Raw genomic sequence first — 10576 nt, forward strand, 5'->3', positions numbered from 1 at the left:
AAAAACGTAAAACTTCAAAGATCTTATCCAATATTTACTGGCTTATACGGTGACTGAATTATGTACACAGTGATTGATCAAATCAGAGGCATACATCGAACTGTAATTGATAATATCGCTAAAGTAAATTAACACGAACGACTGCGGACCGTCCGTTTATCCGACACAATTTCACAGCAGCTGAACGCATATTGACCGCTGAAATATTTACGAGAATTTACAGCTTGCTAATACGCGATGAAAATAACGGGACAATGGTTTCTCTAATTTTTTATTCATTACCAAGTGACAAGTTCCGTTTGCTCTAAATACTTTTCTTTACAAAGATAAATGTATACAACTTGGCACATCTTGTCATATTCATATTTTATATAAAGCCATTGATTTTTTTCTAAAATATAAAATAATATTTCGAAGTGATCAATTTTAATAATAGTATAAAAAATATTAAATATTCAAATATATTTCAAAAAGCTTAGCTGCAGAAATATTAAAGAGTATATATTGAACATTTTTGATATGCGAGTTTGATGAAACGAATGAAATGAGGAAAAGTCGTAGATAATTGGCTGCACGTGACATGGAAAATCAGTTCGGGATAAGGCTGACAAATTGAGCGTGGCTGCGGCCGCGAGTCTGTAGTAAACAGGTATTCTAATAAAGTGCCTCGAGGGTGATTCTCTCTCGCGCGTAGCACTGCTGAATTTTTCATTCATCGAGACGGCGGACGCTGATCAAAACTCCGACGCGCTGCGTGCACGCCGTCGCGTCGGAGGAGGCAACAGTTTGAGAATTAAGATTACCCTGGGGAGCGTGCGCTTGTCATATTTCGACGAGGGATGGTTTGCTCGCTTCGGTGCGCGCGCGCGATGCGGAGCATCTCCGGCGGCTTTGCTATATCTTTCATTAGCCTCGTTTTCCTCTGGTGGCTTTCTTTCTCTCTCCGCGCCGACGGCTAATAAAGCCGCTGTAAACTGCCTGACGCGTGGTTGAATTGCCCAAGTTTTAATTTCCTCGGGAACCGGCGCGCTCCCGAACAATCGTCGAAGTTATCGCGAATGAATGTGTTGCGAGTTGTTGGCCGAAGGATAAATTGCCGGCCGGTCATCCGAGTAATAGTCGAAGCGGTTAAAGCTGTCGCGCGCGCGCTGGATATGTAACGCGTTAGATTTCCATAAATATGATACGATAGAGTGAATTTCCGCCGGGATTTGCTGAGAATCTACTCGCGTCCGGCGAGCTTTAATTTCCCGCTTTGTCAACTGTGTATTGGGATAATCGACAAACTTATCGCGAATAAACGCAGCGCCAGTTGTTAGCAGAAGCGTGAATTCCCCGGCATCGGCATGGTTGTTGAACTGATCCCGTGACAATTGCGACCTTTGACTTTTGTAGAATAATATGTATAATATGAAACGTGGACAGCAAGTATGTGCATTATCAAACAGCGAAACTGTTTTCAGTTCTATCAATACATTTCAGTGTATTAATTACAAAACGCGTTGGATTAAATATGATACCTGTAAAAGCTAAAAGATTTAAAATGAGAAAATTGATATTTTACTTTTGATATTTAATAATTAGACAAATGTTATTAACCTGGAAATTTAAAGTATATTGAATTATTCATTTGTGATATATTTTTAAAGAATTATTACCATGAGTACATAAAGTGTTCCAGATTTCGCAGAAATAAAATTGAAATTTTAATATTTGTCTACAACATAAGCTCGTAATATCTCAATTTCGGTAGAACATTGTACATTTCTGTCGTATAAAATATGTTTCTTGATGCGAAGCGAAGTGCTGCATGGTCGACATTACTGCCAAATCAACAGAAAGGTCGACGACCAGCGTGCTCGTAGTTTCACGAATTCCATCAGTCTCGTGGAGACACGATGCCAGCGAGGCAATCACAGCCACGTCGTGCTTCTCCCTCTCGGCAATAACGAGGCAGTAGTTCGCGACACATTCGCTCCCAGTAAGTTCGACGATTGCGCCAAAACGAGCGAGCTCTTGACGAAATTAAAACTTGTGCAAGTTGGCGAGACGCGGGTAGCGCTTGACCAGTTTATCGAACGTGTCCGTGGTTGTTTGGGGAGAAAAAAGCGTTTTCCAAGAGCTCAGACTAATGAGAGATTCCTAATTGTCGTTAGGTATCGTTAATTACGTCTGTCTTCCTCCTGGTAAATTGTCTTCTCCGATAATCGATGTTTTAGAGCAACACTTGCCTCTAATATTATACATTCCCAGTAAACACAAGTAACAGTAACACAATATTAATGTTATAATTTCCCACTCAACAATATAACTGTTACGTACAAGGTATGTTATATTGCAGTTATATTGTTGAATGGGAAATTACAACATTTACATTATGTTACTGTTAGTTTGTGTTTACTGAGGTTTGTTATTGCATATTCTTTAATATAATTTGCATTTATAATAAATAATTAGTTTGTATAATTTTTTTTGTAAATACTCTACAATACTCTATAATTAAAATGTATGTTAATTACATTTTGATTATATATGGCGAATGGCTTAGAATTCAAGATTAGAACTGAACTAGCGTCTTCTTCGCGCATCTAGCTACACAGTCGGTGTTATTATCTATGCTTGCATCGTGACGTCATTGTTGGGAGAACCATTACGTGTCTTGATGGAATTCATGAAACTTCGTGGCAGCGCTCGCCAAAAGTACCGGGATGCACTCCACAACAGTCCGTAACAAATGGAACGATCTGCATGTAATGGAACTGTGTTTAGTAGTTGTGTGCTAACGTGTGGTTTAATGTGGCGACCTTCTCTGTATCTAACTGTGTGTTATACAGAATCCCCTGGACCGAGGATCACCGCCCTCAACGTAATGAGTGTCCAGTTTCGTGACTAAACGATCGCTTCTAATTTAAGAATCAAAATATGCAAGAAGCAAGGTTGAATTGCGGAAAATTTACGCTCGTGCGATAAACTCTGAAACGATGATTTGCGCAAAGGATTTCTATCGGAATTTTATTCGATTGTTTGGCGATTTTCCCTGTGACGCCTGCTCTTTGCAAGTTGGTCGCACCGCTCCGACGATTAAGCCGCTAAAGTGTGAAGCTACGAAAGTAGGACGGCGATATGGAGCGTGGTTGCACTCGGCTGAATAATTCAGGTCACGAAGAAGGCGGTGACTTATTTACACGGCGCTCATACGGGAGCTCCAATTAATGTGCGGCATTAGTAAATTGATATGTTTTCCGTACGTAGCTTAACCGAATGCGCAAAGTGCGACGACATCGTATTCGCGAATCTGCAGACTGAAACCGTGCCAGTTGGATGAACTTACGAAATGCGAAATGAATTCGTGATCAAGCGTGTCTTACACAGAATCTCATTGTCGAAACTAAGTTTGTTGTGCTATTTCATGGATTGAAGACTCTGCGTTCAGTGAACTAGCGTAAATCTTGATGCAAGCATTCTACTGTTGTCGAAATAACGCAAGTACATTCGTGATATTTTTCAAATATTGATTTAAAGCTACCACTACGTTTTATTTTTGTTTGAAAGAGATACGTGGAGAATACTCGCTCGAACTTGGGACACGGCAATTTTTCGAACAATTTTGTAACAATTCCTTCGGATCAAGGATGTAATTATGCGTCTCTTTGTGACTAACATAGGAATTTCATTTCTTTTGATCCAGCTCGACTCGTGGTTTCGCCATTGATTCTCTATGGATTGTATTTCTCTTGTGGAAGAAGGGAAGAAAAGCCTGTATGAGTTTCGTCCAATCTCGTCGTTTGAGAAACAATTACTCTTTGACCATTCACTCGATGACTGATAAACTGTTCTCTGTAGTCGTGGTTCACGTTTTTATTCTTCCGTTCACTTGCATTCAGCAGGACGTAATTTAATAATAGACGGGTGCGAATGTTCGAATAAAATGGAAATAAAGAATTTTACTTTTCTATTTTTAAAAAAGACGTGCGAGATAAATCGAATCTTTTCCGCGGACGTCGAGTTTTTATCTATCTTTAAATTGGATTATATAAAGTTTTAATCTTTTGACTGAAGCATTAATGTTCGGTTATAATCAGAATATCGCATAATTCTATGTAATTCATTGGATTTAATCGGTCCACTGAATATCCATAGAATTGATTCATATTGACTGGTTCACTTCTTTCATTGCGTAGTCAAGCGATATTTGCGTATGAGTTAATTTTTTTGCTATCATGATTCATCGACAAAAATTATAAGACAAAGTTTATAGTATAATTATGACATAACATTTTCCTTTATCGCTTACTTAATATCGTTTATTGCTTTCCTATAATGAGTGAAGCAAATGGGGTCAGCGGAGATGGTTTAATAAGATTGTAGATTAGCATTAATAATTGATCGCAGTTACACGTAGTAGTTCAGCCAGTTCTGCATGACCGAATTTTAATGTCAACCGGTTTCGCGATTATTTCTTTTACGTCAGGCTTGTTTTTGTTTTGCAAATGTTGCTATGTGGGCCATAATTTCTTTCCTTTCTTTTTTCTTTTTTTTTTTTGCTTCACCTCGAGACGGCAAAATGTACTAACAACGAGACCGAGTACGGTGTGTACTAAAACGACGTGATGCGGTCTGGTAAAAAGCGTTGGGAAGTAGTTAAACTCGTGTCGACGTCATGCAAGTTAATTTATGCCCTCCACGTACCCGATTCATCCCCGAAGTTAGTAGCGCGACGTCGGTTAATTCCGGTGGACAAGAGGCAAGTTTAGGGAGGAACTGCGGGAAAACGGTTGTGGAAAGGTCTAGGTTGAAAGGGGGATGTACACCATTTATTCGGAAACATTGCTCGCGTCCTTCGCTGACTTCGACGATAAAGAAGATTCGTGACCGGCTAAGACGGTCGCGTACTACGTCGGATGCGCGTGCTATCTAGTTCTCTTAGTCTGTTATACTCTTCGTTATTTCGACTGGAAGTTTGTTCGAGAATGAATGCGCGACGACGAGAGGACGGGGCTGACTCTTAAAGATCCTTGGATGAAACGCAGGGACGTAACTTAGTCTGACATAACTGAGGCATTGTAAGAGGTCCTAAGTATTTCACAGGATAGTTAAATTTGCCGTGATTTAACTTGTTCAGTACAATTATTACAAAAATAATGTTTAATAAATTTGAAAATTTTGTCAAATTGTTTTTTACTTATTCCTTTGTTTTATGTATTGTTTTTCAGATGTCACAATGCGGATGATGTAATGACGTCAACAACGTATTCTTACAGCCGCGTAAAGCAGTTGGAGTTTCAACACTTGCGGAATTTTTTTACGGCCCTCGCAGGTGCGAGGTAGAATCCGTTCCTGAGCGAACTCTTTAATCAGCCCGGTGCATTTTTCTCCCGGTAAGTGGCGATTCTCTTATCTAAGTTCCCTACCAAACCCTCACACCTCCGCTCGCACTCCTAAAGCTTCGCACGGTCGGGTGCCGTAACTGCGAAAGCAACTCGCTCCGGTTGTCCGGCGAGGATTTAGACAAGGTGAAAAAATGTACGAACGGGGAGGAAGGATGCGAGCAAAGGGAATACGGGTAATGACTTTACTCGTTCGCGAATATAAACTCGCCCCTTCCTCGCGAAAAAATATTACGCACACTTAGCGCTGGAAAGTATGTCGGTGTGAGCGCCGGCGAGAAAACAGGTATCGTCGTTGCGGGTGCGGGAGCAAGGCAATTGCAGGGAATTTTGCATTTTAATGAAGGCGCCAGATATAGTCGCCTGATATTAAGTGGCGTTCTTATTCATCGTAGGGTAAATCCCCTTCCAAAACACTTAACATTAAGCTGACGCGCAGCGGTGGGTCGCGAGAGACAAAAAGAGCGTGACTCTAACGTTCGCCAGAAACTTGGTAAACAAAAATTACGTAGTTCCATATCATGTGAGATAAGTTGCTTGAATCGTTTATAATTTTTGTATGATTCCTCAAAAGGTAATCAATAGATTTATTGGCTGTAAAAATAATTACATTGAAGAATATGTTTTTATTTACGGTTATTATACGAGTGTGCGAAGCTTCGTTCGCGGTCACATCGTCGAAAGCAGGACTCACTTCCTCATAAGTGTGAAAACTAATTAAAACTTTCTAAAATCCGTGCTGCCCGCCTTATTTAATTAACCACGTGCAACTCCGCACTTAACCCTTCACTGCTTTTTATACGTCGCATCGTTGCAGTTTACGCTCGTTGCGATTAACTTCTTGTTTTTGCGACGGTAATTATATTTTTGGCGCAAAAACAAATAATAAAGCTTAAAATAGTTCTTTAACAAAACAACGATTTGGAGAAGTAACTGTTCGCAATGGTTATTACTTCTGTGAATATCTGAAATATTTAGAAAACTATTCGCTTCGTACGAAAAATGCCGTACGAAAAATCTCTCCTTTTAAGAGTCTGAAAGATTCTTGGGTGGGAAATCTAGCTTCGGCACTCGATATTGACGTCAACGCGCGCACTGATACAAGTCGGAATAAGACTAGTGGAAACATCGGCGACGAGAGCTTTTCCAAACGATTCTATCTTCGTGCTCGCGGGCGCGAGGAGCCCCGGTTATTGTTTCGGAACTTGCACGAGGGTCGTGCGGATGATGCAGATAGCGATACACAGGTTCGCCTTGACAAAGCTCTTCGAAAGGGCTTCAGAGATTCACAGATAGCAATGGAGTTTTCCCCGAAGTTACCGTGCCTCTTTACACCTGCGAAAAGTTCCCTGACGTAGCTGTATCTGCTTTGTCAATCGAGCGCAAGTTCGGAAATTTTATTCGGGTCCACTCTGCATACAATGTAACTTCGTTCGCGACTTACTTAGCGACTTGTTCGTTGCCGACGAAAATAAACTATGCTCTGAAGAAAAAAATTCGGTGGAAAGGAAATATTTTTAGAATCGGCAGAAATTTAAGTGGCAACGCGGGATACAGAAAACTCGTTTTATTAATTCAATTACGAAAGAGTCGATGGCTACGATTCTGACGCATATTACATTTTCAGAGCGTAAACTGATATAAATCGGCACATACGTGGTGCAATCTTTCTTACGGGCCAGTTAAGAAATAATTTGGAATGCTATTCGGGCAGGGGAGAGGAGGCGAAGGAAAATATAGGAACGAGTTTTGGAACGGTTTCAGAAACAGGTTTTCCGCTCGCCGTTTGATCATTCTGCGACGTACGTTATCTCGTCTTTCGAGGCGTTAGAACGTTCACAGTTACGGATTGAAAATCAATAGTCCGCTGATCTCGAAACGGTTACTCTGCATGTTTCTACGTCAATCGTAGTATCCCAATTTTATCTCCGAGAACTTTTGACCTACATTATTGAGCTCCAGATTCGATCTAGTTCGCGAGAATAAATTTGGCATGGATTAATTACCTATGCATATCACTTTATCTGAGTCGGGGATACGTGCTCTTATTTGGGTCGGGCAAATGAATTCTTCACGCTACAGGACGATAGTGGTCGGCCGCGCTCCCGGATATTAATATGTCTGTCCAATAGTGATGCAAAATACATGAGGACAAAGACTATTTGTTTTTCATCTTAAGGTTTGATTAACGACTATGTACGGAGGATATATCACATTGGATTTGCGCGTGTTTTCACAATCATGGATTTTCATACCGGCGAGATTAATATCGTATAGAAAATATTTCATTTTTTACATATTCAGGTCAGGCGACCTAATGTTTACAAAGTAAGTTTATTTAATTATTATGCATACATTATAAAATTTAGATGAACACACTATAGTTATGTACAAAATGCTTGCTTAATCGCATGCAAATTAAATATTTAAATAATTAATTATGCAAATAATAACTGTAGGCGAAAAGACCTTGTTGCATATATAAATAGGTGCGTCGATAATATCTCCCATAATTGACAGCGAATTGGCGAAATGTTGTTAAATATCGTGAACATATAATTATTGTCAATTTTTCTAGCAATCGCACTGTGCACGCAACACACGCAACGGTGCATTATTCCACTACTGAACTAACCGCACTGTGTACCATGCTCACAATCAGTTAGGACACGTTCGGTGTCATCGAATGCTATAGTATGTTATAGTAGATCGAGCCTTGACGTCACGAGTAAATGTTTACATTTAATGAATACAGTGGTCATCGTAAACACTAAAATCAACGCAAGCGAAATGTTTCTGGCATAATTTCGGCATGAGCGCGACATATTTTTCGACTGTGCGAAACTCACTCGCTATCCGATGATACGTCATTCGCGCGAGATAGGATATATGATAAGTTATAAGATAGGAAATAGAATAGGCTCCATGTGTAACGTAGCGCGGAATGTTGCGTGCTTCGACTCCGTGAGCTCAGTTTCGTTCGGAGTTAGAAGATTGGAAAACTTGGTTATATATATATATATATATATATATATATGTGTGTGTATAGCAGGCTGGATGTTTTTTTATTCTATTTTTCCTCTCTGTTTCCTCTTCGTGCCTATTTCTCTTGCAGTCGCCACATCTCGCCAGTCTCATCACTCGTTGTCATCTGTCAACTCTATTTCTGATTTCGATGGGTATAGACCTTCTTCAACGACATTTATTACCATAATTAAAGTGCAATTTTATCAATTTAGCATCAGCAATAAAAGAAAGATGTATCTAAATTTTTGTTCTATTTCTATCAACATATAAGTAACATGTTAGACTACGTCATAAAAAAACTCGAATGCATACTTTTCATATAACTTCTATAAAACGTACATCTGTATTTTATTTCCTCTGCAAGGTCTGTATTTTTGAACTTGGAAATGTAATGTAGGGCGGCGATGTATAATGCCTCAGATCTCTCTCTCTCTCTCTCTCTCTCTCTCTTTCTCTCTCTCTCTCTCTCTCTCTCTTGCTCTCTCTCCGCCATAACTAGGCGTAGTGCGAAGTAAGTGCATAAGAAAGTCGTTAGTGTCACGGGCGATTAAAGTCGAGCGAATTAACTATGAAACGTTGGTGGACAACTGCACAAACTCGGCCTGACCACAGCTGGGATTAAAGTAGGTTTACACATTAATTACGCGGGTACGCGATATCTCGCCCTATCTCTCGCCCTGCATGCGCGCACATTACATGCGCGCGCTGCTATATTTCACTAAAAGTTCCCACTAAAAATCTCGTGCATCAGAGGGTGAGACTTTTCGCGGCGGACAAAATGAAAAGTAATTTTGCCCACGAACGTTGTTTAGCCCGCGGGAAGTTACGATATGAGGAAATCTAAAAGTTCTAAGAACACGCCACGCCGTTTTCCGGCTGCTAAGTAAAAGTAAAAATACAAGTAGACATCAGAGGCTGCGGCGCGACAACGTGTGAGCTGAAGTCAAAGAGAGAGCAAATTTCTCATCTCCAGTAATTGAGATTATTATCTTACATCATGCAAACCGCGCGCCACAGAAAAACGATACAATAATAAACGATTGTTTGAATGCTATTAAATTTTTATTTAGGCAATGTTAAGCCCGAGCAAATTTTATCATCACAGAATTTATAATCTAATTATTGTAAGTTATAAATTCTGTTATTGACATTTACATTGACATTTATTTTAGTCATGGAGACTATTAAATTACGAAATTAATTATAAAAATTATTTGAATTACATTATATTGCCGCATAATGTTAATTATAAATTTCTTTATGACTTCTGACGTTCTTTAATATCAAGTTTATTAAAATTTTTTCTTTTTGACGTGGAAACGCTTTGTATAGAAAAAGTTTTGCTTGCTCATTCAGCCATTCTCGGTGTGTTGTGTAAAAACTATTCAAGTACATCTCTAACGAAAGCCATTATGACGTTTCATTGTCTTCCACGGTGCTTGAAGATTTTCGCAACACGAAAAGTTCGGGAAAACCTGAAATTGGTGCAAATTTGGCGACTCATCGACAAAACGCTTCCACTTCTGTTACGTCGGTTGCGTTCAAATGGGACTAATATTGTCAGGAATATAATTCCATTGGCTGAAAACTCGGGGAAAATAGTTTTTCGCCGCTTCAAGAGCTCACCTACTCCCAAGTTGCGCGCCGTGAATCATCCGAGAAGGAAATAAGAGTAGATGAAGCCAGTTGCGCCATTCCAGTCCCGTAATTGCATTGCACTCCACCTAGTTCGCTTCAACTTCGCACGGGATACGCCTTATTATCTGCACGGTTACTTAGGAAAAGAAGCGAGAAGATATTTTCTCGACTTGCGCAACAGTATTTGCATAGAAATATATCAACTACGGGGGAAAGTGCCTGTGGATCTTGCATCGCATGTATTGAACGCGATACTCCTCGCTTATCTCGAGTGCAGGAAGCAACGTTTGAGATAATAGAGAAGTAGAGAGACTTTCTAGACGATCACTACTACGCGTAATCACTGCATGCAGCTCCGCTCCATCGATTTTATATACTGCGAGATGATGTGCGCGCAGCATCACTGGCATATAAGCAATCTCTCTGACGTTGTAGCGCACAATTTCGGGCTTTCTCCGCGTGTCTTGCGTACCGATTTAACAATCTTTCGACCGTAGAATAGCGGCATCGCGAACGGTCATGAA

At 40.1% G+C, this 10576-nt stretch overlaps 1 long non-coding RNA gene across 1 annotated transcript in view; it reads left to right on the forward strand.

Annotated features, from left to right (window-relative positions):
- LOC136999490 (uncharacterized) overlaps positions 1-8245 on the forward strand; it is a 59402-nt gene extending 51157 nt beyond the window's left edge. Inside the window, exon 4 of the long non-coding RNA XR_010889897.1 lies at positions 5214-8245. This is a non-coding gene — a long non-coding RNA (uncharacterized lncRNA). The remainder of the gene's footprint in view (positions 1-5213) is intronic.
- Positions 8246-10576: the final 2331 nt, after the last annotated feature.

The sequence above is a fragment of the Linepithema humile genome, chromosome 4, assembly GCF_040581485.1.
Source record: "Linepithema humile isolate Giens D197 chromosome 4, Lhum_UNIL_v1.0, whole genome shotgun sequence".
In the NCBI taxonomy this organism is placed as follows: Eukaryota; Metazoa; Arthropoda; class Insecta; order Hymenoptera; family Formicidae; genus Linepithema; species Linepithema humile.